The 27039-nt window shown below is 34.2% G+C and overlaps 1 protein-coding gene across 5 annotated transcripts in view; it reads right to left on the bottom strand.

Moving 5' to 3' along the window:
• Positions 1–27039, bottom strand: part of LOC149419892 (protein couch potato-like) — a 585651-nt gene that overhangs the window by 496660 nt on the left and 61952 nt on the right. For 4 of the 5 annotated variants that reach the window (XM_089637362.1, XM_089637363.1, XM_089637359.1 and 1 more), the window contains exon 1: positions 7132–7351. The exons of the other annotated variant lie outside the window; for it this stretch is intronic. The gene's annotated coding sequence lies outside the window, so the exon portion shown is untranslated. Of the gene's footprint in view, positions 1–7131; positions 7352–27039 lie in introns of those variants that run through there. 5 annotated transcript variants of the gene reach the window in all.

Raw genomic sequence — 27039 nt, forward strand, 5'->3', positions numbered from 1 at the left:
AAGGAAACAAACTCCTTATGACATCCCTGGTAAAATTTACTAAAGAGACTAGGCTACTGTCAAAGCAATAAGGCGATACATGGGAGATAATCGGACAGGGGCAGTGGGCCTATGAGCACGAGTGGAGTTCTCACGAGAGGTGCGCGGGCCAAAATAATAAATAAAATAAATACACTTCCCAGTACAAGTACCTTCTCAAGCAAATATATTCTGATGTGAAAATTCGTGCAGGATTTCCAATTGTTTCTTACTGACCGGACCCAGAGGGACTATAGCATCCTAATAATTGAGGTATGTTGTGAGGCTGAAGGAAATGGGAAGAAAATGTGGTAGAGGTAGGTGGGGAAGTACCAGGCTATTCAGTTCTGGTCACCAAACATGAGTAAAGCCATTTCAAGCAATTCTAAATGGTGATCTTTCACCAGGACGATACCGAGAATATCTAACTACCTAATGTATTTCCAGGTGAAACTTGCTTGTTAATATTATCATTATTCTTATTTAAACTGCTGTATGTTAAAAAAAATTAAAGTGCTGATCAAGTAGCAATGTATGTAATAATTCATCCTTAATAATTTCTGAGAAGAAGAGAAACGATTCATGATTGATCGGCGAATGATAATTTACTGTGCATTGCACAATTTGCCGACACGACAATCTCCGCTTGCATACTGAGGTCATAAGTGTAATCAGGGGATATTCAAATTAAATCTATCCAACGCGACGTTGCGAACTGCATTATCTATAATCATCCAGTATTGAGAGATGAACTGATAAACAATAGTAGATTAATGCAGTTGCGTTGCGGCAAACTGTTAGATGCAAAACTAGCCCCGTGCCAGCAGCACGAACGGGAATAAAAATAATAAAAACCTCACGTTTGTGCACTTTGTAATAAAATTATTTTTAATTATTTTAAAAATCTATTATTATTATATATCGGGCTTATAGGTATTGCAGCGACTGTTTATACGAAGTCAGTAGTCACTCAGATGCATTGCTTACATACAAAATGTTTCAAACTGGTTATACGATTCCATTTAAATTTAAAAAGAGTTCACTGTTAAGGTAATACAACGAACAACTGTAAATACTTTTTGAATACTAATTTAATTCGATGATTTTGTGCCTTTTTCGCGAATAACGCTTTCTTGAGCCTAATGAGGTAGGCTCAAGAAAGACAAAAGGGTGTTTCTCAGTAATACTGCCGAAAGTGAATACAAATACACCAATACACACAACCCTAAATATGTGTTGTTCGCATCAACTCTGATTGTGCAACCTTTATAATATCTAATATGGAAAGCTCGAATAGAAAATTATGCATTCGCAGCATGTTTCCGTTCAAGTTTTAAATCAAATTAAACAACGAAAGTTTCAAGCTCAACAGAAAACAGTAGAATATATTTTGGGTTCCATAACTAACTAACTAATTAACCAGAACGTGATTTTCCCACATGAGGAAGCAGATAGAATATAACACCACTCATCATTGTCTTGCCGCAGACTCCTTGCTTTTACCACATTTACCTATACATGTTCCTCAATTGTCTTTATTGCGTTCCAAATTTCTTCCACCCATTCATATCATATATAAATATACTCTTCTGATAATCAGCCCTATATATCATAAATGTCGTAGCATCTCTTCCTTAATATTGTACATTTCGACATCGACATTGTTATCTTCTTCTTAAACCTTTAAATATTACACGTAATAAATAATTGATACATTCGACACATCATCCATTCTACGAGTAGAACCAAGAAAATGGACGCCGCAGGCGAAATTTATCCGTGCCGATTATATACTATATCTAATACTTTTTTAGTGCCCTCGGGTGGTTGCCCTCATTGCCTTGATGGTAGCTTAGTCACGGGTGTAGTGCCTTGGGCAATCGTGCTTCAGCCAAAAAGACGAGAAGTTGTTTGTGATTTGAGAAAAATTTATTCCAGTACAAATTTCATATATTTCGAAGTTCAATAATTATTATAATTAAGTATAGTCAGAATCAGGAAGGGTAGACTCTGACTTTTACTAAAAATGAACTATTGTGTCGTTTGGCGTGTATTGCAGCGAAAACGACGTGTAACAAATTGTATAGGAGAGGGAAAAATAATTAGTATTGTCCTTGGAAATTACATATGGGATTTTCACATACGATCCGTAAAAATCAAAGTTTTTACTCAAAACATTCCACATTCTGTGGATGAAGATACACATAGAAAATGTTTAAGAATCGAATGGCATCAAAACATCACTTTCGTAAAAATTGTCGCATTGGCAGTATTGCATGCAAGGACGATTTACTTTGTAAAGAAATATAGTTAGTACCTATAAAAGAACGTGACCCGTAGCTTAGTCTTATCTAATAAGAAGATAATAATTAAGTAATTTTAGATTTTCCAAATAACGTGAAAAAATTGTTGATATATATTATAATTGTTAGCGTTCATACGTATCAATAATGTTGCTCCAAATAGTTTTTGTCTTATTTACTAAATAAAAACTTTAAACGATTTCACTGCGTACAAAAATCTTACATTCTAAACTATAATATTTGATAATACCTGCATGATTCAATGATTTATGGGTAAATAATATTATATGGTAATGTGTGATTTAATAATCTAATAATACCTTTGATTCCTATGGGTCTAGTATTTTCCTACCTATATCTTTGAGGAAAACCAATCATAAAATCAACAACAAACTAATAATTATAATAATAAGGTCATACTTGTGGTAAGCAGAGATCGCCATAAATATGTTGCCATTAAATACGTCCACAAATCTATAAAAATGAAAAAATAAGCCTTTTTCTTCTGGGGAACATTTTGAAAAACTTTTTTGAAATGCCTACCGGTAAAATTAGTAAGAAACTTTTTAGTAATTGAATTAAATTTAAAATACATAAATCTAGCCATTTTGTGAAAGGAGCCTGATTTATCTCAGAATAAACAGGTAGGTTACCTAACTACTTTCTTTTCGCCAAAAATTTAGGTACTCGATATTATTAGCATTTTGTCGATTATATAGTTATTGTCGGACGAGCTTAGTTCATAATTTTGAATGCAACATGAAATTACACACTAGAAAATGACATTACGAAAAAGGCCATGAAATATAATACCATACGTTTGATTTGCTATTTTTGTAATTAGTTTCATGTTGGAAAAAATTTTATGGTCGTATAATTTGGACAAGTCGATATTCGTGCGCATTTCCAGTTTAAATTTATATGGCATTGAATCTACCACACTATTAAACTGAACTGCGCATTTGTAAGGTGAGTATTCCATTAGCACGAGATTGCATTGTTGAGATTATCATGGGAACTTATCAACAACATACCTCTTTGCTGGAGTTTTTACGAATATTCTTATTGGTCAACGCGCACTTTAGCAAACATTATGAGCAACGAGCGTATGTTTTAGATTACCGATCAAATGAGTAAAATACCTGGTCGATCGGGTCCAAGGAAATAAACATCTGATGGAGGTTTCTGTTATTTCATTCTGTCGCTTTCCAAAAAGTATACAATCTTAACACAGAAGTAAGAAATTGTAGTGCTTGCGAAAACAATTGACAGGTTCTATTTAAATGTCGCATATTGGGAGAAGACACACAAGCGACGTACGGTGTATGTACGGAAATGGGTGCCTGAAATCTAGATAACGGGAAAAATCAATGCTGAAAACTAACCGGCTACTAAAATACAAAACATTTTTAAAAAGTTAATTTATCTTTTTAGTATGGAGATTACAAAATCGGTTACAGTGAAAAAATCCTCTGTATTTAATTTGTTGTTTTATGTAGGCACTAGGTATTTTGAAGAAAACTGGCTTTATAGAATGTAAACATATATATTTCCATTTAGATTTTTATGTAGATGAAATGAAATATTGGAATTTTAGTAATCTGTCAAATTACTTCACAAAATATAAAATAAAATCGTCGACACGGTGGGTAAAGTAAATTATTATTCAATTGGGCGTAAAGATTAAAGTAATCTATTTGCACAAGTAAGACATTCTAACCTCTGACCTCTGCATTATTTTTTAACAAACTTACTTAAATACAGGATATATTTAAATAAATTAACTAGACAGAAAGACTCCTAGAAGATTTATGATCTGGTCTCGAGGCCCAAAAAACCGTTGACTCTGTACAGAAATGGACGGTCCGTTTGACACATTCCCCTATTTGATCAAACCGATTGCAATTTTTGTGTGAGGTAGGAATGCTGTCCTTGTTCTACCGGTATTAAAATAGAAGATTCTCTGAAGAACTAGAATCATTGATTCCTTCGGCACCGTTGCATAATTCGGAAACTCGCCCTACATTTGTACACAGTTGTGATTTGTCACATGAGAACGGGTCGTTTGTACAACTTGTTCTTGAGTTCAAAAGCTCAGCTGTGAAACGATATGCCGGCCTCTATTTCCTACGTACCATAGCATCAATCCTTCCTCTCCTAAAAAAACGACTCGTTCTCACAGCATCGCCAAAGATGGTGTAGGCCCCCTGAGGGAAATTATTTTCCTCGTGGCCTTCTGTTAGTAAAAAAATTATGATTTGACATTTTTTTATTTCCGGTTTCATAGTTTTACATAAAAAAGCCCGGAAATAGATATTTTAAATCAGATTCCATTTTGAGAATCCATTCTCCTTCTGGCATACGTGGCAGGTAACGTACGTGAGAGGCCGGTACAGCGGTATTAAGGTAATAACAAAACTTAGACTTTGAAACAGCGGTATAACATGATCGGGAACGTAGATTATGCAACGACGTAGAATTTACCAGAATGGACTATTCGGCATAGAAAATGGCCCAATGTTCAGTTTGGCAAGTACGATTTTGTATTTTTTTTTGCGTATAACATTGTTGCTTATGTTGATACCAAGGAACATTTGATTTTTTTCTCTCGTTAATGTGAAGCAGTTGTTCTAGCTCTGTCTATAAATGATCGGTAACATTTCAACATATGTTATGATAAAATAAACGTTTGCACTCAAAGGTTTGATTTGACGGAAACTTAGATTATTAGATTTACTATTAGAATACAGAATTACTATTTGTATTAAGTAATAATTAAATACAATAACAGTTTTATATCTTATACATAGTAAAAAAGAACATAGCCTTGCGCACGGGATATTTTGTATACAAAAAGATTCCAGAACTGAAGAGGCACTAAACCTTTCAGGTGATCAGGGGAACCAATCATTTCCATCGTCCACTCGTGTGGTGACATTAATTCAAGCTTAACGAGTTGAAACCGCAGATACTGCTGTTCGTAGAATGTAGTTTTGACACAACACTAGATATGTCAGTCTTCGATAGAGGAGGTTAAGAATTTTTATTCAGTTATATAAAGAAAGCATTTTCTGCAGCAGTTATATTATGAAAAGATGCTGAAACAAAATATCAAGAAAACATTGATTTCGACGATTCACTACAATTTTAGTTGCAAATATTCATATTATCAATGTCAAAAGCATATTCATGTTACCAAAAAAAATCGGCAGGTTTGAATTATATTTATACTGTAAAAACAGACGCGAATAGTGACTTTGTTTGATATTATTTAAAGATAATTCAAACCTTCCGTTTCAGCAATATGATTTTTCTCAATATTACAAAATTGGAGTTTCATTATGAAAAATGACTAAAGTACTCTGTTTCACAAAAATTGTTTAAATATATTAACATTTCACAGCGATTCAAAAATTTTCATAATCTTTTGAATTATCACATAAAATGTTTTCATTTCCATAAAAGGAAAATTTATTTATCAAAATGTATAGCATTTTAGAAAATTTCAGCAGTTATTTTAACATCTAACTACTGAACTAGATTTATTCGCTTGTCTCAAATATATCGCCGTATTTAATAAACTAGATGTAGAACTACGGAATTATTATTCATTGGATAACATGATTACTCGTCAAAGAATATCATTAATTTAAATACAGCAAATTGTAGCTTTGAATAACGTTAAACAATTTGTAGCATTTAATTAAGTTTAAGAAAGATGGGAAGAGTTGGATAATAAGTTATTCGTTATATTTTCTAAGGAAAAAATGATATACGAAGGGAGGTCATATTATCATATTGCGGAACGAAAATATTTTAACTGTGGGCTTTGCGTAGGTTCTATAAGATATTCCTTACCAAATATTATGTACATAAATCAAATTTTCTACTTCTTCTCGGCTCGCATTCAAATGATAAGAAATGGAAAAAATAAAGAAAAATGAAACCAAAGCAAAATATTTAGGAAACCCCTTGTAAAGCCAAAAGTAAGTTGCTCAGAAATTTAAGGCTTTTCTGTCCGTAGGAAGGCTATCGTAGATTTTTTTGTAATGAAGAATGAAGCTTTCTTTTCTGTTTATTACAATTCTATTTGAAATTTACCAGATATTCATATGATTATCAAAATGACCTCTGATTTTTTAAAATGGTTTATTTTCTTGGAGGTTGAGTTGTAAATTAAATTTTGGTCTTAGTTTTAATTAAAGTGAATGTTTATCATTTTGAATGTCAGTAAAATTAAAATGTAAGTACATTATTGGTTTTCACACTTGTTGTTAGTTTTCTTTTAACAATCGATTGAAACAATAATAATTATATTTGCCTACCATTAAATACTAGCCATAATTCAAACTGCGTTGACGTGATTTCTTTATGAGCATTGTTAACGCTTTGAAAAAGCAATTTATATTGTTTCAATAAAAGGCAATTAAGCGATAAGATCCATTTATCAAATTCTGATAAGGTTTATTTTCTTGAAATGAAAATTGCGTTGAAGGCCGAGAAAACGATTTTCTCGTCGCGCTAATCTAACTCGAGATTAAGTTTTTCAGATGCTGTGCTGTGAAAAGTCCTCGATAAATAACACACAATACATCAGATTGGACATTGGATCCGAAAATTATTATCGAAGTTTAAAGTTTTAAACCATCAATAAAGCGTCGCATGAAAGTACCTCGAATTATTTCATGGTATTTTTGTTGTACTGTTCTGACAAGCTATAAAACACAATCACAATGAAAAATTACACAGAATTTTGGAAAAATAAAAAGTAAATTTTAATAAACATGCAATCGGTAATAAAAATTGGTACCTAATAAAACAATTGTTGAAACTATTTTAAAATATTATTTACAGTAATATTTTTCAGTTCAAAGTATGTTGTGGAAATAGCACTTCCGTTTATTTAGAACGTCATGTGAATTCACTGTGAACGGTGCAGCCGCCAGTGGTATAGAAACACTTCGAACAAATCTAATACACCTCCGCGGTACAAAAAAGAAAAGAAATCCACGGCGCGTCCGCGCTCTTACTCTGTCTGAGTTAGACTGACGGGCTGGCGCGGTAGGCACTGCTGCTAGCCTACTGAGTCTAGTCACAAGAAAGGGAGAGCACTTGCCGGCTCGGAAAACCCCTTGGAATAGCTGAGACGGCAATATTTTCCCGGTTCGTCAGTTCAAGTTCCGGATCAGAGGAGGACAAGCTGTACTCGACACATCGGAAAATCCTCGCGTTAAAAAAGGACGGCTAGATCTTTGTGGGACATACGACATTTGCGGATTTATTCAAAGGTGGAACGTATGCTCTATCCGTTTCCTTTTCCTCTTGGCGGCTTTTCTCTCTCACGAGCTAGCGGCGTCCCGCTCTGTTTTATAGGTGAGCTATATCCCGATGGCACGGCTAGTTTCATGTTGTGTTTGAGGATTACCTTTAGTTTAGAGCAGAGCTTCTCAAAATTTTCAACATCTGAAAAATTATCATGGATTAATCAGAAAAAAATTAAAACAATGTTTTGATAACGGTTTTGATTTTGCAATGATTTTTTCATAATTGTGTTCAAATTTTTGTTTTGAAATTACCTACATTTCCTTGAAGGTATTTTCACTTCGATGAATCTACTTAGTTTCTACTCTGATTATTTTAACTTATTTCCAATATTATGAAATCCACCCATGGAATGTTATGAATCTGGCTGGAATGTTATGTATAGCATTCGGACTACACGTATATTTTAAATTTAAAACAAAAGTTGTTCTTGTTAAAAAGCTATTATAAGTAAAAAAAATTACTTATCCCTTTAACCAATGAATTACTGTTCCTTTTCTGGCAGAAGTTGCCAATGTATTGTTTTTCTTTCGCGCTAATTTTTCAAACCTGTTTATTCAAGAATTTCCGTGAGAACAACAAATATTGCCATTTATTAAAAATCTCTTCAAATTATTGGTAATTTCGATTAAAAACGGGATTGCAGGCCTTACTAGTGAAACAGGTTTCCTGATAAACTTTTAGTAAATTAAGAATATATTATCTTGATGTTGGAACACGTGTTACACATTAAAACAATCAGAATTTATTTTCCGTTACAAAAAAAATTCTTTGTACCTTCATGATATATTATCAACGCAAATCGATACAACGTTCTAAAATTGATGTTTTGTTAATAAGATCTGTTAATTTATCGTGAGATTAAAAATCGATTTTTCTCCGTGCATGACGATTTCTGTTTTGATTTTAATGTGCATTTTTACTATTTACTGAAGTTGTTTGATGTGCATTTTATAAAGTTGTGTATTTTTTTTCCTTTTCTGTGAACAGTAGACCTCGAGTACAAAAAAGTGTGCTTCTAATTTTCTATTACTTAAAAAAATGAAGAAAAAAAATTCTTCATAATCATAAAATTTGTAAGTAGGTACTTAAATTCCTACTAACTTAATTATTAATCATTCAAATTTTACGTAACATTTTTTTATTTAATTCAGGGATGATACAATTTTTCCAAAGAAACGTCACTATCCCAATGATAATTATTTTTCAAACCTTCTTCAGGCAGCATACCTACCTACCATAATTCTGTTTTCCGTTTTCCGTTTTGACAGCACGTGGGTATATCCACGCCCATGCAACACTGCTGGTGCGATAAAAAGGTAGTATCCAACACGGCCACCCTATAACTGAAAACGGAACACACAAACAAATTTGCAAACAGATGAAATGCCGAATGGTCGAGTGGAATCAATACTTCGCTTGGTCAAAAAAAGTTTTGTGTGATGTTTTTATTATATTATTTTTATTATATTGTATCTGGTACAGACGCAAAATATATATAATTATTAATAATTTAAAGGAATTACTCACACAATAATTTTAAAAATATTAACAAACTGGTAACATTATTGTCACAAAAATAAAATGACAACAACAACTTAAGATGCAAACAACGTTTTTTAACTCTCCGGAAGTAGCACATTGAACCTGCCCAGAGTTAAGGAAAGCACACGCAAAGTTTCTTATCGAAGCGATAGGTCGCCGACCCCTTAAAGAAGGGGCTAATCGAAAGCGAAAGTGAAGGATATTTTAGAGATTTTAATCTAAATTTACTTCGTTGGAAAACGTCAATGGCTTCATAAAAATGTCAAAATAAAAATAAGCTATGTTCTATGTTTTATAATTCGCCAAACGCGTACACATTAAAACTTCGTAGTTTAAATTATGCGCCATATGTTTAGGACATCCGTTCTAAAACAGCAGGTGATATTGTGTTGGTGTGCGCCCTGCCGCGTTTAAGTACACATCCATACCTGTGTGTGTACTTCATCTGTCAGTTGGTCATATACCTCTCTATATTCATCGCGATAGCCTTGTCCCTTTCGCATTGTGGGCGAGCCGCGAACCGTCATACTCCAACACTTATAAGAAGCATGCCCTGGCGCAACCATCACACAAAAAGGGAATAAACAAATATTAAACAAATAAAAACAATCCATGCAAATACTTGAACGTTTTGAACATTTTGTATTATTTATAAGACAGAAATTTAATTTTTTCAGAGGTCTCTTTGTGTGAATGTATTGGTGAATTACCTTTTTTTAATATAAGCCAGGTGATATATCCGTATGGTAAATGAGCATGTATTAGTGCTCCGTATAATTACTCCACTTACTTATATTGGTGATCTATTGTTCTACCGCGGATAAACTAAATTAATTTCTTAATCTATTTTCAGATTTAACGTTTTATTTAACAGAGTTTGACGAATCAATCTCACAAACTTAATGGTATAAAATATGTATATCATTCTTTGGTTGTATCACAGTCAAACCATTATTCTCAGAAAGGAGCTATAAATTGTTAGTATTTTTTTCTAAATTCAAATATTACAAAGCTTAACTAAACGAAATTTTAAGAACACAATATAAAAAATTATTTCCTATGAAATTCCGAAATATTCCAAAGGACATATTATTTAATACCAACATGTTATGAAGATTTTTTTGGTTAAAAAGAAGATGGCCTGACGGCCTCCGTGGTCGAAGGTCGAAGGCTCCCGACTAGCAAGCTGGAGGTCGCGGGTTCAAATCCCGGTGTGCGCAAATAAATTTATTTGATTAATTCGTGTTATTTCACGTTCTAGAGTGGATGTTCGAGGAACGAACAAGGGTTGGGATAGCCGTATTTTAAAGGGCTATTCCACACAGATAAAGCATGGATAACGCCTATGGCTTATGACAGGCGAATGCGATAGCACAATGTGTAAGGTTAATTCACAGTCAGCTTACCGGGTGGCGAACGAAATCTGCATCTCGAGAATCATCTTTCAGCACTGGAACGGTGGTCGTCGTACGGTAGCACTCGTTATGTTGAATTGGATTGCGATAATTGCGATAAAATACGTTTAAGGGATTATTCCGATAAATAACCGGCGATAGTACACACATTGGTTTTACAAGACGAAAGTTTTGATGCGATAGTACGGCTCACGGCACTCCGTGATTATAGCTGACGTGTGTGATTCCAAACCGTACAGTTCAAAATCTGACCATACTATTGGTCAGCACACGGCCTGTCAAAAGCAAATCGGCGTGACGGAACAGTGGAAGATACTCTCAGTATCGCCTTGGTTTAAGACCTCCATTCAGAATTGAAACGTTGCTAGAAATGGTGTTGATCGTGTTTCCACCTTCATCACCCCACCTTCCTCTCCCCCATGTTCTTCCCCTCCCCACTACATTCATTATCACAACATACGCAACCGGGGATGCTAAAGTCTCACTGGCTACAGATGGCTGTGAACAGTTGGGACTCTTGTGCGGTTTCACATTAAAAAAGGGTATTATTGAATTAAAAGTTTTGATTGTTCACTGAAAACAATAAAGATAACCCCCAAAATACGTAGATTTTTGTTTTCCTGAAATTGATTTCTTATTCCATCTACATATTATTGTGTTCAGTTAATCGTACTTCAATGTAAAAAAAGTCTGCATCTGCTAGCTTGATATTTGTGTTCGACCGACACCGTCCACCGCCTAACTGTTGTCATTTCGATCACTTCAAAGAGAGATGTCACTGAAAAACATTCCGTAGTTCCACACATTTGTATGAAACGTATAGGCACTAACCTAGCACCATTTAGCACCAAACCACTACTATACCAAAGCACAACAACACCATAATAAATCAACAATAAAGAACAACAAGAATGATAGTTACTTTCATAATCACCCTCATCTACGACTACTATTACCATTCCGAATCGAAACGTTGCTTGAAATGGCTTCTGCCGTGTTTGGTGACCAGACCTGAATAGTCAGATATTTCCCCACTTCTCCTCTTTCCTATCTCCTTCCCCTCCCCACTGCTTTCAGTCTCATAACATACCCCAATAATTAGGGATGCTAGAGTTTATTTTTTTACATTAATCTCTGTTCTGGATACCATTTAGAATCGAAGCGTTGCATGAAATACCTTCTGCTGCATTTGATGACCAGACTTGAAGAGTCAGATACTTCCCCACCTTCCTCTTTCCTATCTTCTTCACCTCCCTACTGCTTATAACGTATCCCAATAATTAGGGATGACAGAGTTTCTTTTTTTTACATATACCCCTGTGCTGGATGGTGTATGCCACACAGTGTGTGGAGGAGTCCAGGAGTGATGGACATGTAAATCCATCCCTCCCACCGCGGTCCAGTCCGGCTGGAGAGGTCAAAAGGTCTCCCTCAACCAATCTCTCCCGATCCGAACAGCCACGCAGTAGGTGGGAAAACGCCTTTGCCACCAAGACCCAGACAAGTCTCACCCCACGAACCCGAACACCCCTGCTAAATCTCCAAACGTATCGAATCACTTGAATCTCCAAACGTAAATCTCCAAACGTATCGAATCACTTGAATCATGGACGACCAATTGGAGTGGTGTTGGTTACCCAATAAATGGTTCTCGGGGTGGCGGTACCCATACCTGCCTCCCAAATTACTGTGTTTGGTAACCACACCTTATTATGAATAGCCATGTACTTCCCCACCTTTCTCTGTCTATCTCCTTCCCTTTCCCACTTCCTTCCACAGCCTCACAAAGTGCCCTAATAATTGAGGATTCCATAGTCACGCAGGCTCCAGACAGTTGGGAGTAGTTGAAACACATAAAAAATCACTATAATGTAGCACCATAGCATGATAGTACCACATCACCAAAGCACCAAAGCATTAACACCCAATAGAGCCAACCATTGCCTTTGTATAAATAAATAATTATGTGCCTTATTCGGCGGCGGCCAAATTCACTTGGCACTGATCGACAGTTTGTGGTCGCCATTGTCGATGTCGCTGACGTGGAATCGATCTTTGGGACCAAGCGATGAATAATTCGTAAAATAGTAAATAGAACAGTATTCCAGTATCGAATGGAAGAAAAATAATGCTCGGTGTTCATCGGAACTCTAGTATAAGGACAATAGGTCACTTTTGTTATGAATATTCTAACTTAAGACATACTCTCTTATCACCTTCTAACATTAAGACCAGTATTATTTATGCCGTTTTTAGTTTGAATTTTAATATTAAGGTACGCGTGACGTAATACGTACCTTGGTTAACAGTAAAGCCGTTCCCACACGGTTCGGTATGAAATAATCTAATCCCAATATAATAATTAAAAAAAAAAAAGTTTACCGCAGTGGTGACTTGCATGCGAGCCCACGCAACGCAACATCGCGTAAATTAGCTCGCCCGTGAGGGAGCAACCTAAGTTCTGTCGTAAACCCGCAGACCAATCACATGTCGTTTAAATCTCTTTTGGTTTAAATAGTTTTTGGAAAATAAATTATTATTTTTACGTATAATTTATTTATTTATTCAGAATTTGAGAATCGAGATTGTTTACCGCCGCCCGGAGAACCATTTATTGGATAACCAACACCTCTGCATGGGTCACCCCTAGTGGTTCACGACGTTTGATGATTTAGCAAAAGTGTCTGGATTCATCGGGTAGGTGGGTTCAGGATGCGCCTGTCCACAAACTGCATGGCGTGCCAGATCGGGAGAGGCCAGTTGGGGAGACACTGGACCTCTCCAACTTGTATTTCGATTCACCGTCTTGCGCCGCAGTGGGAAGGATACATTGCCAGAAATTCCTCTCCTTCCTTTCCTTAAAAATACATATTAATTCCACGGACAACCAGGCGCAGTAATATATTCATTTTTAAAGAGATAGGCATCCAAAATATGCTATCAACTGTCTGCTCACAGTATTTTAAAATACTTTGGAAACACTGTTTGCCAAACAGTAACTGCAATCTGTAGAAAGTATTGGTAGGAGAAGCAGAGGAACGTCACTAATACGCTGAAGTGACCAAGTATCACTGGCGTCCGGAACACCTGTGTCGTTGGCTCTTCACGCAGCGCAGAACCACTAGGAATGGAGGAACCCTGTTCACCATGGAAATTGGAGGGGTAGTCATGATCTTCAGCAATGAGGAACTGACTCAAGAAGAAGGAAAGGATCTTATACCAGTCACATAAATTTGAAAACCATAAGGTGAGGAGTCTTCCTTTATGCGTTTCCTATCTATCTCCTGTCGCCCCTAAAGATATTCGATTTTCTTCATTTTATGTCCTGTTTATATAAATTTGAACGTGCTTATTTTTACATTTTTTATTGAATAATTCGCCACACTGATAAATGAATTCCAACAACAACAGAAAACATTATTTGATGCTATCTAAAAATTACGGGATATTATGTTAGTTAATCTAGTTAGTTAGTAAATAACCTTAAAAATCACAATATCTGACACTACTTGTCAAGATTAATCCTAAGAATTATAAACGAAATAAATACACATTTTTAAATACATTATTTTCTGGTAAAAAATAAATTGTTAGTAGGTACTTAATCGCTTGTTTGAATTCTTGACACGTCAGTTCCAGTTTTGAAAAGGATAATTAAAATAAATTTCTGTTAAAATATTATATTCATAGGTAGGTCGTGGTAGACAAGCGACGCTTGTCTGAATTATTGAAACAAACAGTTCCAATTTTTCTAATGACACTTAAATTCAAAACAAATCGGAGTTCATTGAACCAGATTTACAATCACAGACACATAACCGCAGTTTATATTTTTGATTTTCGATTTTACCTAAACAAATTTCAATATGTTTTACACGGTTCCATTATAACTCAAAACAGTGACAATTCAACACACCTTTAAAAAGTGATATAAAGTCATTAGAAACGATGAAAAAAAAAATTTAAACCTAACCTAACCTAACCTACTTAACCCAGTTAATAAAGTTTTTGTTTCATCACTTTACATGTCTTTATATAACTTTTTAAAGATGTGATGAATTATCATTGTGATGATCCGGTCACCGTTTTACACAATCCATAAAAGAAGAGTTTAATTTTATAAATGAAATGCCATAAATTTCGTCTTTCTTTAGAAATAAACAACAAAACCACAAAGCGTCTACAAACATGTCATCCAGCTACTAAACGCATAGATAACCGCAAGGGATAACATAAAGATCTGGCTATTTGTATCGAGTCATTAAACTATCTGTCCAGAGGCACATGCATCAACTCCTCAAGTAGTAGTTTATCTCTTGATGGTGATCTTCAACCACAGCGAAACTGACAGACTTTTTACATTACCATTGATGTGCATATAATAATATTATAAATATAGTAAAACCGCTTTAAAACTTGCATCCACTTTTTTCTGACCGGACCGGTTAAAAACAGTAAAGTCAATTTTCAGACTGATACGTTTTTTTATACTTCATTGTTTGTTAATTACTAACGATTTCTTATTAGTTTTGTAATTATATTTATTTACACTTGGGAATAGCATGCATTATATTTCATTGGTAAGCATATTCACTCGGCATCTCCAAAAATTAAATAGCCCCTGAGAATATTTTTATACTAAGGTCCTCCTGTACGGAGCTAATGTAAAAATTAAAATTTTAAACATTTTAATTGTTTGGTCAGAAAAATACAGTGAAATAGAATTTAAAATTGATTACGATTAATTGATTGATTTTGTGTCTTACAGTGGAATTCCACACAAGTATTTTAACAGTTAAAAAAATAAACATTCATTTTTTATTGCCTTGGATTGACGTATTTGGTGTTCATTCTAATGTAAAAGATATTCAGTCTTACTTAAGATTCCCTAAAACGCGCTGCAACGTCGGTATAGCTTTACGAGTAAAGGGCCGTATACTGCTCAGGTTAAAATCTTTACTCATAATAATATTCAAGCCAAATTTTTTTAGACCGGCACCACTTTGTTCCAAACCTCAAAAACACATGCTCATTTTCACATTTCGCATTTTGTAGCTAACTTCACGTTTCTTCATATGACATTTGTGATGTAATTGATCTGATGTGTTTTTAATTGCATCGAAATCCGGCCAATTTTCGTATGTGCTTTGGTAAATCGATATTTCGATTTAAAATATTCCTCTGACAGTGCTGCAAATGGGTATTACTGTTTTTTTTTTATATTTTCATGTCGCGACAGATCGATATTTATAAAATCAACCAGAATCAACATGGTCCGCTATTTCCGTCTTACCACGATCGTAATACGTTCCTATTCCTGGAAGTCAGGCGGTTTAGAAATCCGTCAACTACTACCGTATTACGGCCAGTATGCACATGCACATACGCGTGATTATGAGTAACGTTTCTATTAACCCTCCATATTATTCTTTATGAGAAACACGCCTTGGTTACTATACTACTTTTCGATCGTCACTTTGAAGATGTCTGTCTATTACACAATTAAATTTGTTTATAAAGAACCAAACCATCAAAAATGATTTACATACTACGAATTAAAGTACAGTTAAAGGCTGGTTAGGTTTGTAATTTTGTGATGGAGCACAGTTAAAATTTAACTATAAATCCTTGTTTACCTTTATAAACGTTAGGTATTTGTATTTAAAGCCGCAACAGTTGTAGTTCAGTCCGAGTAATGCGCAGTTTTTTTCGAAACTTGTTAGCTATACTAAAATAAAGTTGAATATACAAAAGTATATATTTAGAATTATTTTACTACCCAATAAATTTAAAATTTTAAGAAATAGCTTTCGTTGCTAAATGGTTTTCACATTTCAATCGATGGGTTTCGAGTTAGAATCTAACAGCAACTAAAAACATGTATTTAATAAATTAATTTCATCATTATATAAAAAAACATTACTACAAGTAATCATCAAGAATGATTAAAACTTACATAATTGGCTTGGTAGTATAGTAGAAAAAATGTTGTTGTTTTATAATAGAATAATTAATTGTTTTTATAGTAGAATAACAATAGTTGTTTTATAGTAGCTGAACTTCAAATTGTTATATTTAATCATTGAAGACAATATTAACGACTCTCAAACGAAAGATGTTAAACGGAAAAGTCAGAAAAAGATTCAGTTGCATCTAGAAACTAAACGCAGGACCTCTGCCTTACGGGGGAATTGCTCTGACCACTGAGCTTATTCCACCATATTAACTTACGTAATGTTTATGATGATCATTAGATGTCGCAGATTGAAATATAAATGAATATATATTTATTCAAGACATTATCTACATGGCATATAATTTGTGTAGAATCTTGCAATTATACATGAAAATAATGTAAATAATGATGGTAGCTATCAGTCGAAGTATACAGTTATAAACACTTATAAATGACGTATGTTGATATGATCGACTTAGCTCAGTGGTCAGAGCACTTGCCCCGTAAATAAGAGGTCTTGGTTTCAATTCCTAGATGCCACTGAATCATTTTCTGTCTTTTCTGTTTCACGTCTTTCGTTGGAGAGTCATTAATATTGTCTTCAATGATTAAATATTACAATTTGAAGTTCAACTATTATAAAACAACTATTGTTATTCTACTATAAAAACAACTTCTGTTATTCTACTATAAAAACAACTGCTATTCTACTATAAAAATAACCACTGTTTTTCTACTTTAAAAAAACATTTATTTTATTTTATTTGGATGTTATTCTACAGTGCACTTAAAGATTTAATATGTTGTATGCATGTTGATTTGTGCATGTGGTTTTTTTATGTATTATGTTGTCCGCCTTTTTAAGACGATGACTCTTCTAAGGTGAACGCTAAATAATGCCATTGCATTGTTGTCATATTTTTCTCAGAACTTACATGCTATTGAACAATGACTGCATTCTTTCCAGAAGAATTGTGGATTTTTCAATCTACACTTGATAGAGCACACTCGGATCACATGGACATTTTAACTGTCCCGTTAAAATTCCCTCCCCACTAAATTCAGCCGTCTCACAACAATACACAATAATTAGGGATGCCATAGTCCCACTGGCTCCGGACAGTAGGGACTCTTGTGAGGTATTTTTTTTCTAGGTTTTCACCCCGTAAATAGATCTTTTATACAGCATACATGTAGGGAACAAAAAACTCAAAGCCTTCTGTATAGAGTGTTGGTACTGAGTTATTATTACGAATAAATTTTAATTTTATATTATTTTAATCTTGAAAAGGTTTGTGAACGATTAAAATATATGAAATAATAAGCATAACCCGGCAATAGTGAGGTGAAAAATCTGACTTCATTGGTAAGGTTAGACGTGTGATAATGAACACTGTAATGCTGTCCAAAATGTTGGCTAGAGAAGGAGGTAACGCAACGCGGCATAGTACTCCAAAACTAAACCACTATAATACTTTTAGCCGTTACAATCTCAAATCTAATATTTTTATGTTTACAAAAATCCTTCAAATACTGAAGGTGCACAGTACATCGCACATAAAATATTCAAATCATCTCAGAGATATTCGCAAAAACATTTCACTAGGGTTTGTGTATACGCCATATTACATACTATCATATTATTTACTGGGTACCATTCAAATTCATAGGAATTTGAGGTTTGTCTTATTTATTATTTACTTTCTATGAAAATATTGCCATTGTACTGAATATCTCTAAGAGAAGTAGAATTTAATTTCATTCTTTGAAAAACATAATCCGTAGAGACCACCGTCTTAGTTATTCTATTATTACGCGCCTGTTCAGCATTCATGTAGTTAAGCCGACCTTAAGACCGCTGTAAGGCCGTTTTAACCATACCTATACCGTGGTAATCAGTCAATTTTTTCACTAATCTAACATTAGGCGCCGAGTAATATTTAAACGGCGATTATAAGCAAGGGGCTAAAGTATTACTTAGTGTAACTATTATCACATAAAAACGTACTTTTAAAAGCGTTATGCCATAATACGAGTAATATGGCGCCAGACAAAATAATAAAGCCTTTATCGTTTTACTTCAATGCTAAGACCAAAACAAATTCAAGCATTGATATAAAATTCTTCAGTGCTCCTCTTATTCGGCATTATAAAAATTATAAATTATATAAGAATTTTTGCCATCGATAACCATCACGCTTTATCAAAAATAACTTGATCTGTTGAATGCCATTTTACAGAAATATGATTGAATGTTTGTTTAAGTTAGCGTAGGTGCTTTAAATGGTAAATCTGTGTTTTAAATCAATTCGGATGCTACCTTTACTATGTAAATAATGGTTGAGATTATAAAATTATTCATATCTTTTCCTTCCTTGACTCATTCTGTTCATTGTTGGGGGAAGGAACACGAATTATAATTCATTCATTTTAGTCAATTCTTTTTTTATCAATTGTTTTTGTGTTTGATTCGTAGAAATCCATTTAATTTTTTTCAAAATTTAATTAAAATCAAATTTAATAATATAATTATTAAGTTTTGCAAGTATTTTTTGGTTTTTATTATTGTTACAGCTGTTTTGGCTTTCAATGCCATTTTCAAACTGTTAAAAAAAAGTTAATTCTGTTCATTGTCAAGGGAAGGAATACGAATTACTTATAATTCATTCATTACAATTCATGTTGTTCATTCTGTTCATTGTTAGGAGAAGAAACACGAATTATAATTGTCAATCAGAATAGAACGTAATTGGAAATATGTTTGAGACGGATCCGTAATGGAGATTATCATAAAAGCGGCTTATGGTTTTTTTCGACTATCAGTAGCATCGGTATCAATTTGAGAGGCGGGTTTGTGTAACACCTCTGCCATAGGTCACCCCAAGTGGTTCGCCACGTTTGGTGATTTAGCAGGGGTGCCATGGTTGATCGGGTGAGGTGTGTTTAGGATGCGGCTGTCTGCCAGTTGCGTGGCGTGCCAGATCGGTAGAGGCTGGTTTGAAGAGACCCTTTGACCTCTCCAACTGGTTTCTCGTCCCATCACCTTGCGCCACAATGGGTGGGATATATTCGTATGTTCCTCACTCCTGGACCCACTGATCTCTAGATTCCCACCCAACCCTTATACCGTTTACCTTCCCAGAACTACCTCTCCCTCCTTTCTTTAAAAAAGACTTTATATAATTATTTTCCTCAGGTCCTCCTGCATGGGGCTAATATAAAAATAAAAAATATTAAACAAATCGGTATCGCTGCACAATTGCGTATGCACTAAGAGGCATTTTGAGCACTACCATGAACGTATCTGAAAAAAATCCTGTTTCAATTCGTGTGAAACTAATATTACAAAACGAGAATACAATATGACTATGTAATCTTCAAAAATTATATCAAAATATTTTATTTCAAGAAGTCATACTTTGTACTAAGAGGTCCCCCTGCCGTAATTTATTCGAATGATTCCACGATACATCATCTTGAAATCGCTTTGCTAGTAATTTTTTCGACTGTTTATTCTTTGACCTTCTCGTTTTTTATCATCTTTAGTTATTCCGAAGGCAAATTCGTATATCGAAAATCGATACGACGAGCGTCGTAAGGCGACTTCGACATTTCCTGAATGTATTAGGCAAAATAAACAACGGAGTAACAAACGAAGAAACGATGTGTTTGTTCGAATGAAATTTCAAAGCATAAATAAATTAGAAGGCCGTGTATATCGAGCGCTTTCTGGTGAAATTATAATAAGCCTTACACTGGGGACTCTATGTAATGTATGACGTACATGGATAGAGAAAATGCTAGGCTACCTCTTTGGGCAACAAAAATTACACATGTACTATTTCATTGTTATAATATATGTATACGGAGCGAGTGAACGCAGTTAATTCACATATTTTGGGAGCATTAAGAGAAAAAGTATTTTACCATTCAGGCGAAGCTTAATGCCAAATCACTATTTTGATTAATCTTTATAACGAATTGGTGTACACTGTGAATACCTATACAAACAGTTTCACTAACTTGATTAACTTTTTTGCTTTCATATAAAATTATTTACAAAATAAATAAAAACCAGTTTTTTGCTTGAAATCGAACGTTTGTACACTCCGTTTGTCAAGCGATTTTAATGCCTATTATCTACGATATAAGGTTTACAAAGAATTTACACATTTTTGGCTTGTAGCTTCCTCTTCAGCTCTTGTTACTATTTTCTTTGCATTTCATACAATTTTTCGTTTCTGAAATGTGATCATTACAATTTAACATTTATTTTAGAAAGAATTTATGATGTGTCTTGACATATTATATTATTTAAAGGGAGTAGTTTCAGATAACCGCTTAAATGTAAATATATGCTGAGATAAGAGCCGAGATTGGAAATAAATATACTCGTATTTGTAAAACAAAGTAGGTGTTTTATAAACAAATTTAAAAATTGCCCTCATTGGGATCTTGGCATGGCATCTGGGCATAGTGCCAATCTGTTGCCATTGCAATTGCCACTCTGCCACTAAGATAGTTAACTGCCCCAGTCTGTCTTGTCAATCTGCTACCATCTCAAATATTATACTGTCAACTGTGTGATCCAATCATATCTGATTTGGAATCGAAACGAACGAATGAAAAATATTCACATTTGATGTTTTTTTACATATTTAAATTTATTTATTTATTTAATTCAAAAAACAGTTTTTACATAAAAAGCATACTCTGCACATCTCACTAGGGCATTCCTGTATCAAGATGTGCAGCTTTACAATAATATCATTTAAAAAAATACATATATGTAAATTTAAAATAATAACAACATTAAATTAAATTTAAACAAAAAAAGAAAAGTTTATGACACGGACGTTTCGAGACCGGTAGACAAAAATAAACAAAATTTTAGTAACAAATGTATGAAAAAAATGTATGAAAAAATAAAAAAACGTTATAAAAAAAATGCTCCGTAGATTATTGACCACAAATTAATATTATAAAAATTCGTAAAGAAGAACCCATCTAGTGTTCATTTTGCCTATGATACTACTGTACTCAGTACGGAATACTAAAACACCGAATAAAAATCAATATTTGGGGTGATATTATGTGTAAGCCCGATATTTAGGTCTTAACATTAATATGTACCTGTTATATATATATGTATGTATATATACATACATATAAAGCATAAAACCGATGGAGGCACCGCGGTCGGTGTCTTATACTAATTCCAAAAGATATTAAGAGGAAGCTACAAGCCAAAAATGTGTATATTCTTGATATACACCTACTTGACAAAGGGAGTCTAGAAACGTTCGATTTCAAGCAAAAAAACTAGTTTTTTTTTTATTTTGCAAATAATTTTATAAGAAAGCAAAAAAGTTAATCAAGTGAAACTGTTACATATAATCTTGGTTATAATATTGTACTTTTAAAAATATGTTTCAATTATGCGTTCATACATTTCTATTGAAAAAATATTTTTTTTAGTAGTTTGCATTTATATTTTTTATTGACTAATTTATTTTTTATTTGTAATCTAACCAAGTAAAGTGATAGGAAAACCTTCAATTTATCTAAAACATATTTTTTGGTATTCATAATGTACACCGATTCGTAATAAAGATTAATCAAAATAGTGATTTGGAATTAAGCTTTGCCTTATTTATATTATATTATAGAAACATACTTATTTTATCAAATTGTGCAATTTTTTTTCAAATGGCCTAGCAGAAACGTATGTGTGCCTAGTGCGCTCAGTCATACCGTTAAAATTCCGTTATCACTTTATGTGATTCTCGAATGCTGCTTCATGATTGCTCGTTAAATTAGTGGCAAACTATGTTCATTACAAATTAACATTTTAACTTATATTAACTACAAAGCGGAAATCTGTTAATTTGACGCAGTAATAACACTCGATTGGTGAGCTCTAGGAGAATGAAATATGCACAACTGAAGTTTCTTATAGCGTAAGCTATGAAACTTTGAGTTGTCCATCAAATTGTCAGAATCAAGACAAAACTTCATAAACTTTGTTCCTTTTAATCCAACTAATTTAATCTCGGACGAAACCGGATAGTACAGTACATTTTTTTGTCAATCTTTTGTTTTAAGACGTTTGAGTTATTTTAAAATAATCTTCAGAAAGTTTTAGAGCCAGTTTAAATTAATTCTCTTTTTCTGTTTTCCTAATGGCTGAAGGAAGTCGGGTGATAAGTTTTGAAAAAAAATTGTAGTTTCTTTGCCGAAAAGCATTAATAAAGTGTATTTTTGGTCAGCTCCTCTTTGAATTTAAATAAATATATCTGTATTTGATGTACAATTATTTATGGCTTTAAAAAAATTTTTGATGTAATGAACTACTGAGCATCGTTGATTTCTGTAAATAAGTAATCAATTGTAGTTGGTAATATTTATTTAACTGTTTCCGAGATATCTAGTTCAATTACAGGTTCCAATTAGGGAATATTGCAAGTTCATTAGGCAGGACCTACATTGTTTGTTCAAATGAATTTGTTGTTTGTTGTGGTTTTCGCGTGTACAAGTAATCTAGAGCAGCGAAAATGAATATAATATCAACTTTAGCCGTCTTGCGTGATTGCAACTGGATATAGTGTAGATCTAAAAAAAACTTAATGTTTGGGAGGCGGGCATGGAATTGAAACCATTTATTGGAAACCAACACCTCTGCCATAGGTCACCCCAATTGGTGCGTAACGTTCATGACTTAGCAGGGGTGCCCGGGTTCATGAGGTGATGTTTGTCCAGGTGAATCCAGACAACGGATGCGCCTGCATGCTAACTACATGGCGGACCAGATCGTGAGGAGCTAAGGGTTGAGGGAGATACTTTGACGTCTCCAGCTGGAATCTCTCGATCCATCGCATCGCTTTGCACCGTAGTGGAGGAATGGATTCATACGTTCTAGTCAGGTACTTCCCCACCATCCTCTTCCCCTAACATCCACTAACTTCAGCCTCCTTGCGAGTTCCAGGCGGTTGGGAGCAGTTGGGACTCTTGTGAGGCATTCACATAAAAAAATACTTAAAAATACAAATTTTAAGATATATTTCTAAAGTGCTACTATTTTCAGTATCGTCTGTGGGAGTTTAACTATATCATTAGACAAACTATGAATTTTTTATATCGAATAACATTTCGTAAAAAGAAAGGTTGAGTTCTCGCAAAGCCGTGCAATAATTTAATCAATAGGTAACCAATGCTACAACCAAAGGACCAAACAATGAAAAACAAATGTTTTGTGACCAGTAAATATTTTATTTATGAAAACAATGTGTTATGTTTTGACAATCAAAAAATATATGATTTCTTTCTGCGAAAATCTGATAAACACAACGCTAACCAAACTTTTATCGTTTTAATGTATGTGTTTTCACATACATGTTTCAACACATATCGCGCAGGTGAATGTCGTCACGAAACATTTACCCAAAGCGACCGAATGGATAAACCAATATTTTTCAATCTATCACTGGGCCATTTTGCTTTTCGTGCGTAAATATATTTTGGGGAGTTGCTTTGTGGAAAAAAGAGGTTTTTCTATGAGTTGGGCATTAATTTGACACGCCATATTCGTTTGAGGTTTTGATTACGTAACTGTATAAGATGAGAACATGCATGAAAAAATATACCTCACGAGAAACTGTTAAATATTTTGTCAGACAGATATGAATTTTCAGTTAGAATACGTAGGTTTTTTAATACACATGAAGAGATGAATTTTGAGTTTTAATAATTTTCTTTACATATCATATCAAAATTTATTATGTCACAACATGAATACCCTTATAGTCCAGTCAGTGGGGGATAAAAAAGGGCTCCACCTTGCAAAAGGTTAGGTAGTAGCGATTTTGATATATGTTGTTAAGATTGGGACTCTAAGGAAAAAAAAAAGTTTTCGACCTTGGGAGGGTCGAGCTCGACCCGCCATCTTGGATTGAAGGTGCCAAATTTGTTTTTTTCAAAATAATTATGAAGTGGTTGATTTTAAAACCAAATTGTTGAAGGCAAACTTAAAGACAACTAAATTACTTACATTTTTTGTAGAGAGTTTTTTTTTGTAAGTCTAATAGGTTACGAGTTACAGTGGTTGAAACAAGAAAATTTTGACAAAAAATTGTGAAACTCCAGTTTTCTTGATAAATTTTGTACGAACATGTTACACAATATCATTTTAACGTATTTCTACGTTACAATATATGTACTTATATAGCATCATCCGTGTGCTCGATGACGTTGATTTGTTAAAGTGGGATCCTAGTCTACAGCTGACTTGGCAATACTGATTGAGTCCTGGTTACAGGACGTTGCCTGGATGCTCATGTCTGCAGATGTTCTTTTCGATGAAACAATGCCAGTTCCAGTTTCACAAGAACGATTTTTAGCCAATGAAAATAACAAAGTCCGTCTGATTTTGATGCTTACAAAGCAATTTATACAGGATGATTTTACAGTTAAGCAGGCTGAAGAAGATGCTGATGAGTTGATTGTCAATACTGCGATTTCCTTGTGTTCATCATATGACGCTGTTTTCATTATTGGCGGAGGCGTTGATCTCCTAGTTCTGCTGACAGCATTAGCACCACCCAAAAGTAGTATATATCTTCGCAAACCCGGGAGAGGCAAAACTTTTGAAAGACTGTATTCCGCAAATAGTGTGAAATACAAAGAGGCGGCTGAGAATATTCTGTTTCTTCATGCCTTTAGCGGCTGCGATACAACATCGTCCTTCTTCAACCAAGGAAAAACAAAATTTTTTTGGCTTGTGCAAAACGACACAAGACTCAATGCCATGATAGGAATCTTCATACAACATGATGCAAAACCAGAAGACATAGCAGTTGCAGGAACACGCTTTCTTGTTGCTTTGTACGGGGGTGACATGGATAAGGAAACCTCGGAAGAAGTCCGCTACAAACGTTTCTAAAAGTCGACAACAAAAAACAAATTCAATCTTGCCTCTTTGCCACCAACGAACGACGCTGCACGGTACCATGCATTTAGAACGTACCATCAAGTCCAAAAATGGTATGGAATCCAAAAAAATCCAGAAAACTGGGGCTGGAAACGTGACATCAACGGGCTTGTTCCAGTAAGAATGACAAAGAAACCAGCACCCGAGACTTTATTGAAATTTATTTCATGCAATTGTAAAAAAAGGATGCGGCGTTGCATGTAGCTGCAGGAAAGCTGGATTGAAGTGTTCTATTGTATGTGGGTGCTGTAATGGTCAAACATGCCGAAATTCGCCAGAGGTTCACATCGATGTCGAGGACGAAGAAGAAGAGATTTTGTCAATGGAAGCCCAGAATCTCAGTATCACAGGGAATGAGTTAGATGATGACATTGATGACGAAGACTGTTATTAAGTAACATAATTTATAGTAACATAATTCATAGTAATGTAACATAATTTCGAAATCTACCATCGCTGGTATATCTGGGGAGTAGACCTACTGGGGATACCACAATAAAAAAATGCGCCATGTTCTCTACCTCATGGTGGTGTGGAAATGAGTTAACAAATTTATTATAATTATGTAATGAGTAACCCGAAAAAATTACAAAGTTGGGAATTTCATCATTTTTTAGAAAAATATTCACATTTCCGCCACTGTAACTCGTTACTTATTAGACTTACAAAAAAAAAACTTTCTACAAAAAATGTAGGTTATTTAGTTGTCTTTAAGTTTGCTTTCACAATTCGGTTGTAAAAACGACCACTTCACTATTATTTTGAAAAAAACAAATTTTGGCACCTTCAATCCAAGATGGCGGGTCGAGCTCGACCCTCCCAAGGTCGAAAACTTTTTTTTTTCCTTAGAGTCCCAATCTTAACAACATATATCAAAATCGCTACTACCTAACCTTTTGCAAAGTAAAACTCCCCACTGACTGGACTATTATTGAAACTTATTAACTTTAATATAATATTTCATGGTTGACGAAAAAAATATCAACAGCTTTCACACAGAAAAAAAAAGGTAATGGTCGCAACGGGGACTCGAACTCAGTTCTTTTAGACTTACCGGGACTGGCACTCTACCAATTGAGGTGTTGCCACCTCATTACATTACGTCATTTTTTTTAAATATCTTGTTTTTCATTTATGAATTACTAACATAATCTTAATATTTCCATAATTTTGGTTGACATATATCTCAGATATAAGTACGTGTAATGCTCAACATGCGTAATTTCGTTTTTGTGTAATTTCCTCATGTATCCAATTATAACTACCTCAGTGCTCTTCCAAAATAGTTAAAAAAAAGTAACATATCCTCCATAGTTACAACATCATTGCATGTATGGACTACGAATATTGCATAGCCCATATAGTCCACGATTATAAAATATGATTAGGTTCGGTGCGTGGGATGATAATCATCTCGCCCGTTACAAGTTACAGCTGAGCCAAAGGTTACGAGTTCAGATCCCGTAATGGGCAATTGCTCGGGGGCGTAGATGC

The sequence above is a fragment of the Hesperophylax consimilis genome, chromosome 11, assembly GCF_061612785.1.
Source record: "Hesperophylax consimilis isolate HC1 chromosome 11, BYU_Hcon_1.0, whole genome shotgun sequence".
NCBI classification, from domain to species: Eukaryota; Metazoa; Arthropoda; class Insecta; order Trichoptera; family Limnephilidae; genus Hesperophylax; species Hesperophylax consimilis.